This window comes from Oncorhynchus masou, unplaced genomic scaffold (genome assembly GCF_036934945.1).
Source record: "Oncorhynchus masou masou isolate Uvic2021 unplaced genomic scaffold, UVic_Omas_1.1 unplaced_scaffold_1636, whole genome shotgun sequence".
NCBI classification, from domain to species: domain Eukaryota; kingdom Metazoa; phylum Chordata; class Actinopteri; order Salmoniformes; family Salmonidae; genus Oncorhynchus; species Oncorhynchus masou.
Genome location: NW_027006467.1, coordinates 24824 through 46095, shown reverse-complemented (window position 1 = coordinate 46095; position 21272 = coordinate 24824). Strand labels below are relative to the sequence as shown.

The 21272-nt window shown below is 44.8% G+C and overlaps 1 long non-coding RNA gene across 1 annotated transcript; it reads right to left on the bottom strand.

Annotated features, from left to right (window-relative positions):
• Positions 1–19372: 19372 nt before the first annotated feature.
• Positions 19373–20591, bottom strand: LOC135531544 (uncharacterized). Its single transcript, XR_010454029.1, has 3 exons — positions 20508–20591; positions 19947–19986; positions 19373–19417 (listed from the first exon to the last, which is right to left on the bottom strand). It is a non-coding gene; the product is annotated as an uncharacterized LOC135531544 (long non-coding RNA).
• Positions 20592–21272: the final 681 nt, after the last annotated feature.

Here is a 21272-nt window from a genome sequence, read left to right as displayed (position 1 = left end):
TCTCTACAGGTTGGTCCAGGTGTCTATAGGTCCTGATATAATGTTGTGTTCTCTACTGGTTGGTCCAGGTGTCTATAGGTCCTGATATAATGCTGTGTTCTCTCCAGGTGTCTATAGGTCCTGATATAATGTTGTGTTCTCTCCAGGTTGGTCCAGGTGTCTATAGGTCCTGATATAATGGTGTGGTCTCTCCAGGTTGGTCCAGGTGTCTATAGGTCCTGATATAATGTTGTGTTCTCTCCAGGTGTCTATAGGTCCTGATATAATGTTGTGTTCTCACCAGGTTGGTCCAGGTGTCTATAGATCCTGATATAATGTTGTGTTCTCTCCAGGTTGGTCCAGGTGTCTATAGGTCCTGATATAATGTTGTGTTCTCTCCAGGTTGGTCCAGGTGTCTATAGGTCCTGATATAATGTTGTGTTCTCTCCAGGTTGGTCCAGGTGTCTATAGGTCCTGATATAATGTTGTTTGTCCAAGTCTGTAACTTTCTCCGTTCTTCTCTACTTATAGGAACTTAAATACAAACTTCATGTACTTTATGTTCTCTCTCTGCCCTGTCTCTCTCTCTCACTCACTCTTTGTAGTCTTACAACTATGTAGTTCCCTATTTCTGTATCTCTCTCTCTGCTCCTCTCTCTCAGGTTGGTCCAGGTCTCACTCACTCTTTGCAGTCTTACAACTATGTAGTTCCCTATTCCTGCATCTCTCTCTGTCTACTTGTTCAAACCCTCCTACCACATGTTATGTCTGGCAGCCCCTCCCTCTTCCTCCTTAACCAATCACATCTTTGTTCCTACATCACAGTAGAGGGAGAGAGAAAATGAGATCAGTGAGAAAAAGAGAGTGAGAGAGTCCTCTATGGATCACAGCACAGAAACACATTCATACATTCATGCAGACTGGAGGCTGTCTACAGAGAAGAGTTATTCTACCACTGGAGGGCGACCTCCCTCCATCTCTCTCTCCCTCCATCTCTCTCTCCCTCCATCTCTCTCTCCCTTCATCTGTCCCTCCATCTCTCTCTCCCTCCATCTCCCCTCTCCCTCCATCTCTCTCTCCCTTCATCTGTCCCTCCATCTCTCTCTCCCATCATCTGTCCCTCCATCTCTCTCTCCCTTCATCTGTCCCTCCATCTCTTCTCCTTCCATCTCTCTCTCCCTCCATCTCTCTCTCCCTCCATCTCTCTCTCCCTCCATCTCTCTCTCTGGTGCAGTACATTATTAGGTGTCTACAGCTGTTGGGGGAGTGTCTGGGGGTTACAAGCATCAGTCTTTACTGAAGGTAAGATGGCGCCGACAGAGATGGCCGCCTTGCTTCCTTCTTAGGAATCTATACAGTGTTTTGTTTTTTAATGTATTATTTCTTACATTGTGACCCCAGGAAACCTGAAGTCTTATTACATACAAGCCGGGAAGAACTATTTTATATAAGAGCAACATCAACTTATCTACCTTGTGACCAGGAATAGGACTTTCCCGAAGCGGATCCTCTGTTCGACCACCATCCAGGACAATGGATCTGATCCCAGTAGACGACCCAAAACAACAGAAGGGGTAGACGGAGCGGCCTTCTGGTCAGGCTTCATCTGGCACATCGCTCTCCTCTCCCGGGTATACTACTCTCCAATGTCCAGTCCCTTGACAACAAGGTAGAGGAAATTTGAGTAAGGGTTGCCTTCCAGAGAGACATCAGAGATTGTAACATTTTCTGTTTCACGGAAACATGGCTCACTCGGGATACGTTATCAAAGTCGGTATAGCCACCCGGTTTCTTCACGCATCGCGCCGACAGAAACAAGCATCTCTCTGGTAAGAAGAAGGGCGGGGGTGTATGCCTTATGACTAATGACTCATGGTGTAATCATAACAACATACAGGAACTCAAGTCCTTCTGTACACCTGACCTAGAATTCCTTACGATCGAATGCCGACCGCATTATCTACCAAAAGATTTCACAGCCGTGTATATCCTCCCCAAGCAGATACCTGAATAACGGTCCTTTTTATTTATTTTACCTTTATTTTACTAGGCAAGTCAGTTAAGAACAAATTCTTATTTTCAATGACAGCCTAGGAACAGTGGGTTAACTGCCTGTTCAGGGGCAGAACGACAGATTTGTAACTTGTCAGCATAGCAGCACCCACCAATGGCACTGTGTTTGAGGACAAAGCAGTGACACTGACACGGCCTGCTACCTAAACCTGTGGGCTCTCCTTCACCGTTTAAAACGTGAGTAAAACATTTAAACGTGTTAACCCTCGCAAGGCTGCCGGCCCAGACGGCATCCATAGACGTGTCCTCAGAGCGCAGACCAGCTGGCTGGTGTGTTTACGGACATATTCAATCAGTCCCTATCCCAGTCTGCTGTGCCCACATGCTTCCAGAGGGCCACCATTGTTCCTGCCCCATAGAGTTCACTTCTGTCATCATGAAGTGCTTTGAGAGACTAGTCATGGATCATATTTCCCCCAACTGATTCCCTAGACTCACTCCAATTCCTTACCGCCCCAATAGGTCCAGGTTCAGGAAAGAGCAGAGGGACCACCCCCTATCCACATCGACGGGACAGCAGTGGAGAAGGTGGAAAGTTTTAAGTTCCTCGGTGTACAAATCACGGACAAACTGAAATGGTCCACCCACACAGACAGCGTGGTGAAGAAGGCGCAGCCTCAGGAGGTATAAGAAATTTGGCTTGTCACTGAAAACACTCAAACTTTTACAGATGCACAATCGAGAGCATCCTGTCGGGCTGTATCACCGCATAGTAAGGCAACTGCTCCGCCCACAACCGTAAGACTCTCCAGACCCTACACTACAACCTACACTACTCAAGTTACAATACCTTCACTACACCCTACACTACTCCTGTTACAGTATCTTCACTACACCCTACACTACTCCTGTTACAGTATCTTCACTACACCCTACACTACTCCTGTTACAGTATCTTCACTACACCCTACACTACTCCTGTTACAGTACCTTCACTACACCCTACACTACTCCTGTTACAGTACCTTCACTACACCCTACACTACTCCTGTTACAGTACCTTCACTACACCTGTTACAGTACCTTCACTACACCCTACACTACTCCTGTTACAGTACCTTCACTACACCCTACACTACTCCTGTTACTGTACCTTCACTACACCCTACACTACTCCTGTTACAGTACCTTCACTACACCCTACACTACTCCTGTTACAGTACCTTCACTACACCCTGCACTACTCCTGTTACAGTACCTTCACTACACCCTACACTGCTCCTGTTACAGTACCTTCACTACACCCTACACTACTCCTGTTACAGTACATTCACTACACCCTACACTACTCCTGTTACAGTACCTTCACTACACCTGTTACAGTACAGGAATTCACTACACCGTATAGCACTGCTGTCACACTACGAGTCTGCTCTCTCTGTGGTGTGTCAGTCAGGCGGTTCAAGTCTAGAAGACTCTTCCTCTTTCTTTACATGTGCACAAACACACTGACAAACACTCACTACAAACACATAAACACGCACTTGACTATTTTGATGTTTTAATGAAATGCTTTAAAAGGCCCAGTGTATGTAAATACACAATAGATATGTAAATCTCAAAAGGTAGAACAGACTATTATGGTATTACTCTCTTCATTATTATAACAGCTTAAATGAAGACAAGATTTGACAAAACACATAGTTCATATTTACACAAATATTTACAATAATGTTGGTTGAATTTCACAAAATCTGGAGATAAAAGTGATTTTAAAGCCAGATGTTCATATTTTACATACATTATATATAGTAAAACCACATGAGCTGTTTTAATACAATGTGTCAAGGAGGATTTGAAACAGAAAAGGGATTGTTTTTTTAATGTCGTTCCAAGATGGCGGCTCTGTGGTGACAACCCTTCATCTCTCTACAGGGAGCTTCTCTTCATCCCAGATGGCACCTTGTTCTCTATAGAGCACTGCCTTTGACCAGGGTCCATATGGGGGATAGATAATAGGGTGTGATTTGGGACACATTCCTTGTATATATTCTATAGTACTATATTATTTTGGGTAGCTGGGCTGTAGAGTAGAGGGCGTCTTCTGGAGTGTCTTTAGAGAGGTGTACAGCAGGGTATCTTGTAGATTCTACAGTATCTTTGGGTAGCTGGGCTGTAGAGTAGATGTGTAACATGCGTTCTTCTTTTGTTAAAGGAGAGTCGGACCGAAATGCAGCGTGTAGGTTACTCATGTTTATTTAGAAAGACAAACGACCACGAACTATCCACAATAACTAATAAATACAAAAACAACAAAACAACGTGAAACCTAATACAGCCTGACTGGTGCACACTACACAGAGACAGGAACAATCACCCACTTTTAAATACGAGAGCATCCTGTCGGGCTGTATCCAGCGAAACCAGGCTACCTAAATACGGTTCCCAATCAGCGACAACGAGAATCACCTGACTCTGATTGAGAACCGCCTACAGCCAACCAATTTAACACACACACACCCCTAATCAGCTACAATCCCAAACACTACAAACCCCAATACGAAAATACAATACATAATAACCCCATGTCACACCCTGGTCTGACTAACTAATAAACTAAAACACAAAATACTAAGACCAAGACGTGACAGAACCCCCCCCCCTAAGGTGCGGACTCCCGAACGCACCTCAAAACCATAGGGAGGGTCCGGGTGGGCGTCTGTCCATGGTGGCGGTTCCGGCTCCGGACGTGGACCCCACTTCATAAATGTCATTGTTCCTCCCCTTCGCGTCCATGGATAATCCACCCTAACCGCCGACCATGGCCGAATAGTCCTCACCCAGAACCCTAACCCAGCTCGGGACTGAGGGGCAGCTCGGGACTGAGGGGCAGCTCGGGACTGAGGGGCAGTCCAGTACTGAGAGAAAAGCCCAGTACTGAGAAAAAGCCCAGCCAGGCAGTTGAATCCGGCAGATCCTGGCTGACTGGCGGATCCTGGCTGACTGGCGGATCCTGGCTGACTGGCAGATCCTGGCTGACTGGCAGATCCTGGCCGACTGGCGGATCCTGGCGGATGACTGGTAGATCCTGGTCGACTGGCGGATCCTGGCTGACTAGCAGATCTGGCAGATCCTGGCTGACTGGCGGATCCTGGCTGACTAGCAGATCTGGAAGAGTCTGGTTGACTGGCAGATCTGGAAGAGTCTGGTTGACTGGCAGATCTGGAAGAGTCTGGCTGACTGGCAGATCTGGAAGAGTCTGGCTGACTGGCAGATCTGGAAGAGTCTGGCTGACTGGCAGATCTGGAAGAGTCTGGCTGACTGACAGATCTGGAAGAGTCTGGCTGACTGACGGATCTGGAAGAGTCTGGCTGACTGGCGGATCTGGAAGAGTCTGGTGACTGGCAGATCTGGAAGAGTCTGGCTGTCTGGCGGATCTGAAAGAGTCTGGCTGACTGGCGGATCTGGAAGAGTCTGGCTGACTGGCAGATCTGGAAGAGTCTGGCTGACTGGCAGATCTGGAAGAGTCTGGCTGACTGGCAGATCTGGCTGCTTCATGCTGACTGACGGCTCTGGCTGCTCCATGCTGACTGGCGGCTCTGGCTGCTCCATACTGACTGACAGCTCTGGCGGCTTCATGGAGACTGGCAGCTCCTTGCAGACTGGCAGCTCTATGCAGACTGGCAATCCATGCAGACTGGCAGCTCTTTGCAGACTGGCAGCTCTGGCTGCTCCATGCAGACTAGCTGCTCCATGCAGACTAGCAGCTCAGGCTGCTCTATGCAAACTGACAGCTCTGGCTGCTCAATGTAGACTGGCAGCTCAGGCTGCTCTATAGAGACAGGAGGCTCCGGCAGCGCTGTAGAGGAGGAAGGCTCTAGAACTGCTGAACAGACGGGAGACTCCGACAGCGCAGGAGAGGGAGAAAGCGCTGGCTGCGCTGAACAGGTGAGGCGCACTGTAGGCCTGATGCGTGGTGCTGGCACTGGTGGTATTTGGCCGAGGACACGCACAGGAAGCCTAGTGCGGGGAGCTGCTACTGGAGGGCTGGGGTGTGGAGGTGGTTCTGGATAGACCGGACCATGCAGGCGCACTGGAGCTCTTGAGCACCGAGCCTGCCCAACCTTACCTGGTTGAATACTCTCGGTTGCCCTGCCAGTGCTGTGAGGAGAAATAGCCCGCACTGGGCTATGTAGGCGAACCGGAGACACAGAGCGCAAGGCTGGTGCCATGTAAACCGGCCCAAGGTAACGCACTGGAGACCAGATGCGTAGAGCCGGCTTCATGGCATTTGGCTCGACGCTCAATCTAGCCCGGCCGATACGCGGAGCTGAAATATACCGCACCGGGCCATGCACCCGCACTGGGGACACCGTGCGCACCACTGCATAACACGGAGCCTGCCCGGTCTCTCTAGCCCCCCGGTACGCACAGGGAGATTGCGCAGGTCTCCTACCTGACGCAGCCATACTCCCTGATAGCCCCCCCAAAAAACATTTTTGGGGCTGCTTTTCGGGCTTCCTTGCCAACCGTGTTCCCTCGTATCGTCGGCTCCAATCTCCGGCTGCCTCTGCTCTCCTTAGTTCCTCCACCTGTTGCCATGGGAGGCGATTTCTTCCGGCCAATATCTCCTCCCAAGTGTAGCAACCTTTACCATCCAGCACGTCTTCCCATGTCCATTCTCCGAATAATTCCTCCTCCCTTTGCTGCTCCAGCTGTCGCTGCCTGTTAACACGCTGCTCCTGTTTGCGCTGCTCCTGCCTGTTGACACGCTGCTCGGTCCGAGTGTGGTGGGTGATTCTGTAACGGCGTTCTTCTTTTGTTGAAGGAGAGTCGGACCGAAATGCAGCGTATAGGTTACTCATGTTTATTTAGAAAGACAAAACGAACGAACTATACACGAATAACTAATAAATACAAAAACAACAAACAGAACGTGAAACCTAATACAGCCTGACTGGTGCACACTACACAGAGACAGGAACAATCACCCACGAAATGCAAAGCGAAACCAGGCTACCTAAATACGGTTCCCAATCAGCGACAACGAGAATCACCTGACTCTGATTGAGAACCGCCTCAGGCAGCCAACCTATTTAACACACACACACCCCTAATCAGCTACAATCCCAAACACTACAAACCCCAATACGAAAATACAATACATAATAACCCCATGTCACACCCTGGTCTGACTAACTAATAAACTAAAACACAAAATACTAAGACCAAGGCGTGACAAGATGGCGTCTTCTGGAGTGTCTTTAGAGAGGTGCACAGCAGGGTATCTTGTAGATTCTACAGTATCTTTGGGTAGCTGGGCTGTAGAGTAGAGGGCGTCTTCTGGAGTGTCTTTAGAGAGGTGTACAGCAGGGTATCTTGTAGATTCTACAGTATCTTTGGGTAGCTGGGCTGTAGAGTAGATGGAATCATCCTGGGTTCCACTGGCTGTTGGAGGACTTGAAGAGACTCTAGAATCTGTAGGTAGATCCACATTGGAGTAGATGAGAGAAGCTGGGTGATCTGCAGTAGAATAGCTTGGATTTATATATCTTTGGGGAGTCACAGTAGAATAACATGGCAGGTTAGGATAATTAACGTGGGAGGTTAGTAGAAATACAATAGCAGGTTAGGAAAATGTACATTGTCATTCAGGATAACGTGGCAGGTTCGGAAAATCAGGTTAAGGTTAGGAAAAGAGGGTTAGCTAAAATACTACAAGGAAGCAGCAAGCAGCCACTCAAATAGACATTAAGTGGCCAACAAACTGCCCAATTAGCTGTTAGGTTTCCATAGACCCATTTATGTTGCTCCTCCCACTTATTTGTCAACGCCCACATTCAAACACACTCCACCTATGGAGTTACACATGAATCTGTGGAATACCTGTGGCAGAGCTAGCAGGGTAGGTTGTAGAGGCTTGGCCAGCAGGGTAGGTTGTAGAGATTTGGTCAGCAGGGTAGGTTGTAGAGACTTGGCCAGCAGGGTAGGTTGTAGAGACTTGGTCAGCAGGGTAGGTTGTAGAGACTTGGCCAGCAGGGTAGGTTGTAGAGACTTGGCCAGCAGGGTAGGTTGTAGAGTTGGTCAGCAGGGTGAATTGACAGTAGAGTAGACTACATAGATGACCACAGGAAGTGTGTCTGTCTGTCTGTCTGTCTGCCTCTCTGATCTCCTCAGGGTACACACAGTCAACCTGGCCAGCAGGGAACCAATGACAATTACTACATACATGGTCAATATGGAAAAGAGTGGAGGGCCCTCAGCCAATGTGAGTCAAGGTTCAAACCAAAAAATCTAAATGAAGAACTGTAATGGTTTTCTTGTGGGGAAAGAGAGGCGGACCAAAATGCAGCGTGGTTAGTTTTGTGCATCTTTAATAAAGATGAAAGTACTACAATTTACAAAACAAGAAAGGTTGAAAAAAACAAAACCAGTCCTATCTGGTGCCACAAACACAAAGACAGGTACAATTACCCACAAAACCCAACACAAAACAGGTTACCTAAATATGGTTCCCAATCATAGACAATGACTAACACCTGCCTCTGATTGAGAACCATATCAGGCCTAACATAGAAATGGACAAACCAGACACACAACATAGAATGCCCACCCAGGGTACGTCCTGACCAACACTAAAACAAGGAAAACACACAGGGAACGATGGTCAGAAGGTTGACAGTGGCCAGCAGGTTGTTGAGGCTTGGCCAAGGTGCGGACTCCGCCAGCGCACAACCTAAACCTATAGGGAGTGTCTGGGTGGGCATCTGTCAGCAGGGTAGGCGGCTCTGGCGCAGGGAGGTGGACCCCACTCCAGGGTAATTGTCTTCGTCCCCCTCCTTAGCGTCCCTTGAGGTGGCGCAGGGTAGGTTGTAACCTTGGCCTAGGAACCCTAACAACTTGGGCCCCACTGGACTGAGGGGCAGCTCCGGACTGAGGGGCAGCTCCGGACTGAGGGGCAGCTCGGGACTGAGGAAGCTCAGGACTGAGAGGAAGCTCAGGACTGAGAGGAAGCTCAGGCAGGTTGATAAATCGAGCAGATCCTGGCTGGCTGGTGGTTCCGGCAGATCCTGGCTGACTTGCAGTTCTGGCAGATCCTGGCTGACTGGCGGATCCTGGCTGACTGGCATTTCTGGCAGATCCTGGCTGAATGGCGGATCCTGGCTGAATGGCGGATCCTGGCTGAATGGCGGATCTGGCGGCGCTGGGCAGACTGGCGGCGCTGGCGGCACTGGAGCAGACTGGCTCTGGCGCCTCTGGACTGAGGGGCGGAAACTCTGGAGCGCCGGACAGGCGGGAGCACCTGTGTTGATGGAACGGAGAGACAGCCTGGTGCGGGGTAAATGAAGAACGGCACTGGTGGTACCGGGCTGGGGACACACACCTGAGGGCGAATGCCTTGCATACTACGCCAAATCAACTCCTCTCTCTCTTCACACGTGATTGAAAACCAATCAGGCCTCCCCCAATTCTATTAACACCTCCTCGAGTGTCTCCTCATCTCCCATCCATTCACTCTCCTCCATTCTGTCCAATAACTCCTCGACCCTCTCAGACTCAGCCCTCAGCTTCGCCGATAGCTCCGATAACATCCATGGCCCAACGGTTAACAGGGGAAGTTGGCTCATAGACAATGACTAACACCTGCCTCTGCCATGAGAACTCTCCCTGTGCCTCCCCCAAGAAATTTTTGGGCTGCCACAACAGGCTTCCAGCCGCTCTCCTGACCAACACTAAAACAAGGAAAACCTCTCTGCTTTCGCTGCCTCCAGCTCGGACTTTGGGGCAACCTAAACCTATAGGGGAGGGTCTGGGTGGACATCTGCCCAGGGTCCTTTGGCGCAAGGATCTCCTCCCAAGTCCACTTCTCCAAATAGTGCAGCCTCTCCCACTGCTGCTGCCTTGAACTCCTGCGGGCCCCACTGCTTCTCCGGACTTCTGCTGCTGCCGGGACTGAGAGGTTGCTCCAGGACTGAGAGGAAGCTCAGGACTGCTCAGGCTTCTCCTGCTGCTGCTGATTGCTTCTCCTGCTTCTGCTTCTCCTGCTGCTGCTGTTGCTCCTGGCTTCTGGCTGCTCCTGGCTGAATGGCTCCTGGCTGAATGGCGGATCTGGCGGCGCTGCTGCTGCGGCTCTGTTGCTCCGCTGGGCAGACTGGCGGCGCTCCTGCTGCTGCGGTTGCTGCTGCCTCTGGGCAGACTGGCAGCTTGGTCCTTGGTTGGTGGGTGATTCTGTAATGGTTTTCTTGGGGGGAAAGAGAGCGCCGGACAAAATGCAGCACGTGTGTTGATGGTTTTGAGCATCTTTAATAAAGATGAAAGTGCTACAATGGTTACCGGGCAAAACTGAAGAATGCCTTGCATAAAAAAAAAAGTCCTATCTCTTCACACTCCCCCAAAGACATTAACAATTACCCGACAAAACCCAACTCAAAACAGTTCTACCTCCAATGACAATGACTAACACCTGCCTCTGATTGAGAACCATATCAGGCCTAACATAGAAATGGACAAACCAGACACACAACATAGAATGCCCACAGAATGTGACAGTACCACATGTTGAATTAGCTAGCACAAGTCCAACATAATGCCGCCCACACACTCACACACACCAGAATGTGACAGTACCACATGTTGAATAGCTAGCACAAGTCCAAGGACTCACAAGTCCACACTCCAGAATGTGACAGTCTCCCACTGCTTGAATAACTCCTGCACTGCTTCTCCTGCTTCTGCTGCTGCCTCTGTTGCACCTGCTGCACCAGAATGTGACAGTACTGCATGTTGAATAACTAGCACAAGTCCAACCACGCCACTTGGTCCTTGGAATGTGATTCTGTAATGGTTGAATTGTGGGGAAACAGAGTCGGACCAAAACCAGAATGTGACAGTTTACCACATCTTTAATAAAGCAAAGTCTATAACACAAAACAAGAAACATGCAAAAACCAAAACAGTACCACATGTTGAATAACTAGCACAAGTCCAATCACCCACAAACACAACACAAAACAGGAATGTGACAGTAAACATGTTGAATAACTAGCACAAGTCCAACTGATTGAGAACCATACAGGCCTAACATAGAAATGGACAACACACACACACACACACACACACACACACACACACACACACACACACACACACACACACACACACACACACACACACACCAGAATGTGACAGTACCACATGTTGAATAACTAGCACAAGTCCAACACAGGTTGTCAGTCAGCACCTCTCAGTCCTACTGAACCATCAATAGTTAGACAGTGTTTGCTCTTCCTTGCTTTACAATGACAGCCTAGGAACAATGGGTTAACTGCCTGTTCAGGGGCAGAATGACAGATTTGTACCTTGTCAGCTTGGGGATTTGAACTTGCAACCTTTTGGTTACTAGTCCAACACTCTTACCACTAGGCTACCCTGCCGCCCCACTCTGTCTCTGTCTCTGTCTCTAAGTCTCTCTCTCTAAGTCTCTCTCTCTCTCTGTCTATATGTGATGCAGAGTGAAACTGGTTCAAACCTGCCAGAGGATAGACTTCTAAACCACAAGAGAACTCAGCTAAATGTGCCCCAAATGTCACCCTACTCCCCACAAAGTGCACTACTTTTGACCAGGGCCTATAGGGAACTCAGCTGGCTGTGGGTGACAAAGTGTTGAAACTTAACTTCTCTGTTCTAAGGTAACCTGTTTCAGCAGAGGAAGCACACATAATTGAGATGATGACAATAGTTGAATTATATATAATTCTACACGTTTTACATGTCATTGGTCCACATTAACAGTAATTGAGAAAGTATGGTGCAGGATAGATTTTCATTGGTACAAAAATGATTTGAATGTTACAGAGACTTTACTTACTCACTTGTTTTGTCATAAACAGATGCTGTATTCATAACATCTCGTAGATTTGCAAATACTAGCATACGACTGAGAACATTCCACTTGAATGTCTCTCCAACTGGTAATTACTAGTGGCTTCCCTGAGATCCGACTTCACCCACATACTGTCCACTGATGTCAAATACTGAGAAAATGACATTGATAGCAGCATTTTCATCAGTTAAATGCAACAACAAAACATCATATTAAAACAATCTGTTTATATGGTTTTTGAAGATTAAAAAAATATATACAGTGGGGAGAACAAGTATTTGATACACTGCCGATTTTGCAGGTTTTCCTACTTACAAAGCATGTAGAGGTCTGTCATTTTTATCATAGGTACACTTCAACTGTGAGAGACGGAATCTAAAACAAAAATCCAGAAAATCACATGGTATGATCTTCAAGTAATTAATTTGCATGTTATTGCATGACATAAGTATTTGATCACCTACCAACCAGTAAGAATTCCAGCTCTCACAGACCTGTTAGTTTTTCTTTAAGAATCCCTCCTGTTCTCCACTCATTACCTGTATTAACTGCACCTGTTTGAACTTGTTACCTGTATAAAAGACACCTGTCCACACACTCAATCAAACAGACTCCAACCTCTCCGCAATCGCAAAGACCAGAGAACTGTGTAAGGACATCAGAGATAAAATTGTAGACCTGCACAACACTGTGATGGCAAGCAGCTTGGTGAGAAGGCAACAACTGTTTGGCGCAATTATTAGAAAATGGAAGAAGTTCAAGATGACGGTCAATCACCCTCGGTCTGGGGCTCCATGCAAGATCTCACCTCGTGGGGCATCAATGATCATGAGCTCAGCATTTAACACCATAGTACCCTCCAAACTCGTCATCAAGCTCGAGACCCTGGGTCTCGACCCCGCCCTGTGCAACTGGGTACTGGACTTCCTGACGGGCCGCCCCCAGGTGGTTAGGGTAGGTAACAACATCTCCACCCCGCTGATCCTCAACACTGGGGCCCCACAAGGGTGCGTTCTGAGCCCTCTCCTGTACTCCCTGTTCACCCACGACTGCGTGGCCACACACACCTCCAACTCAATCATCAAGTTTGCGGACGACACAACAGTGGTAGGCTTGATTACCAACAACGACGAGACGGCCTACAGGGAGGAGGTGAGGGCCCTCGGAGTGTGGTGTCAGGGAAATAACCTCACACTCAACGTCAACAAAACGAAGGAGATGATTGTGGACTTCAGGAAACAGCAGAGGGAACACCCCCCTATCCACATCGATGGAACAGTAGTGGAGAGGGTGGTAAGTTTTAAGTTCCTCGGCATACACATCACAGACAAACTGAATTGGTCCACCCACACAGACAGCATCGTGAAGAAGGCACAGCAGTGCCTCTTCAACCTCAGGAAGGAGGCTGAAGAAATTCGGCTTGTCACCAAAAGCACTCACAAACTTCTACAGATGCACAATCGAGAGCATCCTGTCGGGCTGTATCACCGCCTGGTACGGCAACTGCTCCGCCCACAACCGTAAAGCTCTCCAGAGGGTAGTGAGGTCTGCACAACGCATTACTGGGGGCAAACTACCTGCCCTCCAGGACACCTACACCACCCGATGTCACAGGAAGGCCATAAAGATCATCAAGGACAACAACCACCCGAGCCACTGCCTGTTCACCCTGCTATCATCCAGAAGGCGAGGTCAGTACAGGTGCATCAAAGCTGGGACCGAGAGACTGAAAAAGAGCTTCTATCTCTGTAACGACGTTCTTCGTTTGCCGAAAGAGAGTCGGACCGAAATGCAGCGTGTTGGTTACTCATGTTTATTAATGAAACAAATAACGGAACTAAACATGAAATAACTAATAAATACAAAAAAAAACAACAAAACGGAACGTGAAACCTATTACAGCCTATCTGGTGCACACTACACAGAGACAGGAACAATCACCCACGAAATACAAAGTGAAAACCAGGCTACCTAAATACAGTTCCCAATCAGAGACAACGAGAATCACCTGACTCTGATTGAGAACCGCCTCAGGCAGCCAAACCTATGTAACACACACCCCTAATCAGCTACAATCCCAATAACCAAAAAAACCCCACTAAGAATACAACAAACAATAAACCCATGTCACACCTTGGCCTGACTAACTAATTAACTAAAACACAAAATACTAAGACCAAGGCGTGACAATCTCAAGGCCATCAGACTGTTAAACAGCCACCACTAACATTGAGTGGCTGCTGCCAACACACTGACTCAACTCCAGCCACTTTAATAATGGGAATTGATGGGAATTGATGTCAAATATATCACTAGCCACTTTAAACAATGCTACTTAATATAATGTTTACATACCCTACATTATTTATCTCATATGTATACATATATACTGTACTCTATATCATCTACTGCATCTTTATGTAATACATGTATCACTAGCCACTTTAAACTATGCCACTTTGTTTACATACTCATCTCATATGTATATACTGTACTTGATACCATCTACTGCATCTTGCCTATGCCGCTCTGTACCATCACTCATTCATATATCTTTATGTACATATTCTTTATCCCTTTACACTTGTGTGTATAGTTTTGTAGTAGTTTTTGTAGTTTTGTAGTAGTTTTGGAATTGTTAGTTAGATTACTCGTTGGTTATTACTGCATTGTTGGAACTAGAAGCACAAGCATTTTGCTACGCTCGCATTAACATCTGCTAACCATGTGTATGTCACAAATAAAATTTGATTTGATTTGAGATGAGGGATCAGCCCAGAACTACACGGCAGGACCTTGTCAATGACCTGAAGAGAGCTGGGACCACAGTCTCAAAGAAAACCATTAGTAACACACTACGCCGCCATGGATTAAAATCCTGCAGCACATGCAAGGTACCCCTGCTCAAGCCAAGCATGTCCAGGCCCGTCTGAAGTTTGCCAATGACCATCTGGATGATCCAAAGAAGGAATGGGAGAAGGTCATGTGGTCTGATGAGACAAAAATAGAGCTTTTTGGTCAAAACGCCACTCGCCGTGTTTGGAGGAAGAAGAAGGATGAGTACAACCCCAAGAACACCATCCCAACCGTGAAGCATGGAGGTGGAAACATAATTCTTTGGGGATGCTTGTCAACAAAGGGGACAGGATGACTGCACCATATTGAGGGGAGGATGGATGGGGCCATGTGTCGCAAGATCTTGGCCAACAACCTCCTTCCCTCAGTAAGAGCATTGAAGATGGGTCGTGGCTGGGTCTTCCAGCATGACAACGACCCAAAACACATAGCCAGGGCAACTAAGGAGTGGCTCTGTAAGAAGCATCTCAAGGTCCTGGAGTGGCCTAGCCAGTCTCCAGACCTGAACCCAATAGAAAATCTTTGGAGGGAGCTGAAAGTCAGGATTGCCCAGCGACAGCCCCAAAACCTGAAGGATCTGGAGAAGGTCTGTATGGAGGAGTGGGCCAAAATCCCTGCTGCAATGTGTGCAAACCTGGTCAAGAACTACAGGAAACGTATGATCTCTGTAATTGCAAACAAAGGTTTCTGTACCAAATATTAAGTTCTGCTTTTCTGATGTGTCAAATACTTATGTCATGCAATAAAATGCAAATGAATTACTTAAAAATCATACAATGGGATTTTCTGGATTTTTGTTTTAGATTCCGTCTCTCACAGTTGAAATGTACCTATGATAACAATTAGAACTGCAAAACCGGCAGTGTATCACATATATATATTCACCTTTATTTAACCAGCTAGGTGAGAACAAGTTCTCATTTACAACTGCGACCGGCCAAGATAAAGCAAAGCAGTGCGACACGAACAACAACACAGAATGGAATAAATAAACAAGCGTACAGTCAATAACACAATAGAAAAAAAAGAGTCTGTATACAATGTGTGCAAATGGTGTGAGGAGGTAAGGAAATAAATAGGCCACAGTAGCAGAGTTACAATTAACACTGGAGTGGTGGACAAGCATAGACTGGGTGGGCTATTTACAGATGGACTATGTACAGCTGCAGTGATCGGTTAGCTGCTCAGATAGCTGATGTTTAAAGTTAGTGAGGGAAAGTTGTTATGACATCACATTATTATTTGTTTACAAGCATGATAACTGTACTTCTATTTACTGGATGAGGCAGTTAATTTGATGTGAGCCAATCAGCGTTCTAGACGAGTTCACAGCATGTGAATGTTGACACCGCGTTGCTCACTGTTTATTATAAGTCTTTTCAGAGTTTCCAACATGTTATGAACACAGCATTAGTTTGGGTCTGTTGTTTTATGGATGAAGTTTTGGTAGGTGGACTCTTGGGTTGTTGTATTGAGGGTTTGGTAGGTGGACTCTTGGGTTGTTGTGTTGAGGGTTTGGTAGGTGGAGTCTTGGGTTGTTGTATTGAGGGTTTGGTAGGTGGAGTCTTGGGTTGCTATGTTGAGGGTTTGGTAGGTGGAGTCTTGGGTTGTTGTGTCTGGATTGGTGACTGGCCCTGTGGAACACAACATATAAATCATGTGTGTGTGCACGTGCGGTGGTGTGGTAGTGTAGTAGAGATCCAGCAGGGTGAAAATGGGTTTAGTGACAGTACTGGTACTCATAATATACTGTAGTCTAATAAATTATACTCTACTCCTTGTATTAGTGTTAAAAGGGGTGTAGTGACAGTACTGGTACTGCATAATATACTATAGTCTAATAAATTATACTCTATTCCTTGTATTAGTGTTAAAAGGGGTTTAGTGACAGTACTGGTACTCATAATATACTATAGTCTAATAAATTATACTCTACTCCTTGTATTAGTGTTAAAAGGGGTTTAGTGACAGTACTGGTACTGCATAATATACTATAGTCTAATAAATTATACTCTACTCCTTGTATTAGTGTTAAAAGGGGTTTAGTGACAGTACTGGTACTGCATAATATACTATAGTCTAATAAATTATACTCTACTCCTTGTATTAGTGTTAAAAGGGGTTTAGTGACAGTACTGGTACTCATAATATACTATAGTCTAATAAATTATACTCTACTCCTTGTATTAGTGTTAAAAGGGGTGTAGTGACAGTACTGGTACTGCATAATATACTATAGTCTAATAAATTATACTCTACTCCTTGTATTAGTGTTAAAAGGGGTGTAGTGACAGTACTGGTACTGCATAATATACTGTAGTCTAATAAATTATACTCTATTCCTTGTATTAGTGTTAAAAGGGGTGTAGTGACAGTACTGGTACTGCATAATATACTATAGTCTAATAAATTATACTCTACTCCTTGTATTAGTGTTAAAAGGGGTGTAGTGACAGTACTGGTACTGCATAATATACTGTAGTCTAATAAATTATACTCTATTCCTTGTATTAGTGTTAAAAGGGGTGTAGTGACAGTACTGGTACTGCATAATATACTATAGTCTAATAAATTATACTCTACTCCTTGTATTAGTGTTAAAAGGGGTTTAGTGACAGTACTGGTACTGCATAATATACTATAGTCTAATAAATTATACTCTACTCCTTGTATTAGTGTTAAAAGGGGTTTAGTGACAGTACTGGTACTGCATAATATACTATAGTCTAATAAATTATACTCTACTCCTTGTATTAGTGTTAAAAGGGGTTTAGTGACAGTACTGGTACTCATAATATACTATAGTCTAATAAATTATACTCTACTCCTTGTATTAGTGTTAAAAGGGGTGTAGTGACAGTACTGGTACTGCATAATATACTATAGTCTAATAAATTATACTCTACTCCTTGTATTAGTGTTAAAAGGGGTGTAGTGACAGTACTGGTACTGCATAATATACTATAGTCTAATAAATTATACTCTACTCCTTGTATTAGTGTTAAAAGGGGTTTAGTGACAGTACTGGTACTCATAATATACTATAGTCTAATAAATTATACTCTACTCCTTGTATTAGTGTTAAAAGGGGTGTAGTGACAGTACTGGTACTGCATAATATACTATAGTCTAATAAATTATACTCTACTCCTTGTATTAGTGTTAAAAGGGGTGTAGTGACAGTACTGGTACTGCATAATATACTATAGTCTAATAAATTATACTCTATTCCTTGTATTAGTGTTAAAAGGGGTGTAGTGACAGTACTGGTACTGCATAATATACTATAGTCTAATAAATTATACTCTACTCCTTGTATTAGTGTTAAAAGGGGTGTAGTGACAGTACTGGTACTGCATAATATACTATAGTCTAATAAATTATACTCTACTCCTTGTATTAGTGTTAAAAGGGGTGTAGTGACAGTACTGGTACTGCATAATATACTATAGTCTAATAAATTATACTCTACTCCTTGTATTAGTGTTAAAAGGGGTTTAGTGACAGTACTGGTACTGCATAATATACTATAGTCTAATAAATTATACTCTACTCCTTGTATTAGTGTTAAAAGGGGTTTAGTGACAGTACTGGTACTGCATAATATACTATAGTCTAATAAATTATACTCTACTCCTTGTATTAGTGTTAAAAGGGGTTTAGTGACAGTACTGGTACTGCATAATATACTATAGTCTAATAAATTATACTCTACTCCTTGTATTAGTGTTAAAAGGGGTGTAGTGACAGTACTGGTACTGCATAATATACTATAGTCTAATAAATTATACTCTACTCCTTGTATTAGTGTTAAAAGGGGTGTAGTGACAGTACTGGTACTGCATAATATACTGTAGTCTAATAAATTATACTCTACTCCTTGTATTAGTGTTAAAAGGGGTGTAGTGACAGTACTGGTACTGCATAATATACTATAGTCTAATAAATTATACTCTACTCCTTGTATTAGTGTTAAAAGGGGTGTAGTGACAGTACTGGTACTGCATAATATACTGTAGTCTAATAAATTATACTCTACTCCTTGTATTAGTGTTAAAAGGGGTGTAGTGACAGTACTGGTACTGCATAATATACTATAGTCTAATAAATTATACTCTACTCCTTGTATTAGTGTTAAAAGGGGTGTAGTGACAGTACTGGTACTGCATAATATACTATAGTCTAATAAATTATACTCTACCCCTCCTGTGAAACAAAACTAGATAGTGCTGGATAGCAAGTTGGATAATGTACAGAGAGGTTGATGTGAGTCGACCAAGAAATAGGTCACTGACAGTCTGTGTAATTGATGGAAAGACAACACTTACTTACTTTCACAAGGCACTGTACATGCATACATATAATGTACACGTCGACAAGAAATAGGTCACTGACAGTCTGTGTAATTGATGGAAAGACAACACTTACTTACTTTCACGCACTGTACACATACGCATACATACATACATACATACATACATACATACATACATACATACATACATACATACATACATACATACATACATACATACATACATACATACATACATACATACATGTATTCATGGGATGGTTACTCACTTGATGATGTCCTGTCTCTCCTCCATTTGTAGATCAGTAGCAGGATGAGTCCCACCACCAACACAGTCAGACTCACACACACCATGATGACCACTGGGGTAACTGATAGGAACACAGACAGACAGATAGATATACATATAGACAGACATATAGTTCGATAGTGATCAGAGTAACCATAGCAACCTCAAGAATGACATGACTTCTTGTTGGCCTCTATATCATCAGCATGACCATTAGTAGAAAACAAACCTAACAGCACTCTCACTCTGTCCAAGGTAGGAGAATCGAGAGATGGAGGGGAGGGGGGCAGAGAGAGAGAGAGAGAGAGAGAGAGAGAGAGAGAGAGAGAGAGAGAGAGAGAGCGATAGACAGAGAGAGAGAGAGAGAGAGAGACAGAGAGAGAGAGAGACAGAGAGAGAGAGAGGGAGAGAGAGATAGACAGAGAGAGAGAGAGACAGAGAGAGAGCGAGAGAGAGAGAGAGAGAGAGAGAGAGAGAGAGAGATGTGTCCAATGCATGACCAGATATATTTGATTCTGTCTATATTATCTGATAGCCTGATAACATTATATAGCAGTGTATTATAGTTGTTTGAAGGTGAATGAATGATGGAAGTGACAGGTGCATCATACCTGTTCTCTGTGAAGGACCAACACTGATGTCTCCAGATGCCTTAAATGTAGAAGAGAGGGTTGTGGAGAGGTTAGAGGATGTTGTAGAGAGGTTTGGTAAGGTTGTGGGGACATGGGGTCTGGAGGTGAGTGTTGAGGTTTCAGGAGAAGCTGTATGTGAAAAGGCAGTATAGGTTAAAACAAGTAAAGTAACCATGTTGATGTAATGTCTGTTGAAATAACTCAGAAAGCCTCAAACAAACAAACAATGTTCAAGACAACTGTGATGGAGTGTTAACTTACCATCTGTAACTGTGATGGAGTGTTAACTTACCATCTGTAACTGTGATGGAGTGTTAACTTACCATCTGTAACTGTGATGGAGTGTTAACTTACCATCTGTAACTGTGATGGAGTGTTAACTTACCATCTGTAACTGTGATGGAGTGTTAACTTACCATCTGTAACTGTGATGGAGTGTTAACTTACCATCTGTAACTGTGATGGAGTGTTAACTTACCATCTGTAACTGTGATGGAGTGTTAAATGACCATCTGTAACTGTGATGGAGTGTTAACTTACCATCTATAACTGTGAGATGCACCTCTTGGAATGTGTCTGGGCCATATCTCTCCACTCCACACCAGTAGGTCCCTGAGTCTGACTTCATCAGGTTCTTGATGGTCACATAGACTCCATCACTGTTGTCTTCTATACTGTATCTACCTTGAGTTGCAGTCTTGCTCCCCTTAGTTTCAACCAGAATGTCTCTACCAGAACATGTCCCCTTGCAGAAGTATTTGTTGTTGGTTCCTGCCCAAAAGAACGAGCAGCCCACAGTGACATGTCCTCCCACCACTTCCTTAATGCCAGCTGACGCCACAACACACAGAGCTGTCAAACAGAAACAACAGTACAATCACAACTGATGACCTGTGAGATATACTTTAACCCTGCTCAAATCTAACTTTAACCCTGCTGAAATCTAACTTTAACCCTGCTCAAATCTAACATTAACCCTGCTCAAATCTAACTTTAACCCTGCTCAAATCTAACATTAACCCTGCTCAAATCTAACATTAACCCTGCTCAAATCTAACATTAACCCTGCTCAAATCTAACATTAACCCTGCTCAAATCTAACATTAACCCTGCTCAAATCTAACTTTAACCCTGCTCAAATCTAACATTAACCCTGCTCAAATCTAACTTTAACCCTGCTCAAATCTAACATTAACCCTGCTCAAATCTAACATTAACCCTGCTCAAATCTAACTTTAACCCTGCTCAAATCTAACATTAACCCTGCTCAAATCTAACATTAACCCTGCTCAAATCTAACTTTAA